The sequence below is a fragment of the Arachis ipaensis genome, chromosome B06 (assembly GCF_000816755.2).
Source record: "Arachis ipaensis cultivar K30076 chromosome B06, Araip1.1, whole genome shotgun sequence".
NCBI lineage: Eukaryota > Viridiplantae > Streptophyta > Magnoliopsida > Fabales > Fabaceae > Arachis > Arachis ipaensis.
The window spans coordinates 13,041,555-13,042,240 of NC_029790.2; positions in this window are offsets into that span (position 1 = coordinate 13,041,555).

Here is a 686-nt window from a genome sequence, read left to right on the forward strand (position 1 = left end):
CAATATTCAAAATATAATAAAATATTCAAATAAAGTCAATAATGATTTTATTAAAAATCACAAGAGAAATGAGCAATATATGTTTGAAATTAAAGTTAAATATTGATATTTAAGTTAATTATTTTAAGAAAAATATTAAAATCAGTTACAAAAAGGTTAATCATCCTTTATATTTTTCTAATATAAATTATAATATTATCACTTAATTAGTTATAAGAGTACGTAATATAGGTGAAAATTTTCTCTTTTTTGTTAATTATTTAACATATAAAGTTTGAATAAGAATATTGAGTTAAGTGTTTTACAAGTTTAGCCTTATCCGTCACGGGATCTAAGTAAGTCTTACGTAGAAAATGACCGGACAGAAGTACAAAAATTCCTCTATTCACGTGTGCCTGGGGTAATTTCCATGTGCCATAATTAAAGCATGGCAATGGTTATTATTTGATGCTTAAATGACAAAATGTGTGCCTTCTTTTGTGTCTTCTGTTATTCATTTAACCTTAGCATAGCATTAGTACTATACTTCATTTCTTTAGTATTATTAGCCCCACTTTTATTTGTCCTTTTTATACATATATATTAAAAAATTAATCCTTTCTCACCCATAAAAAGATGATAATATATATATAATGTTTATCGCCACTGATTATTTTTCATATGGACCATATTTTTATATATATTAT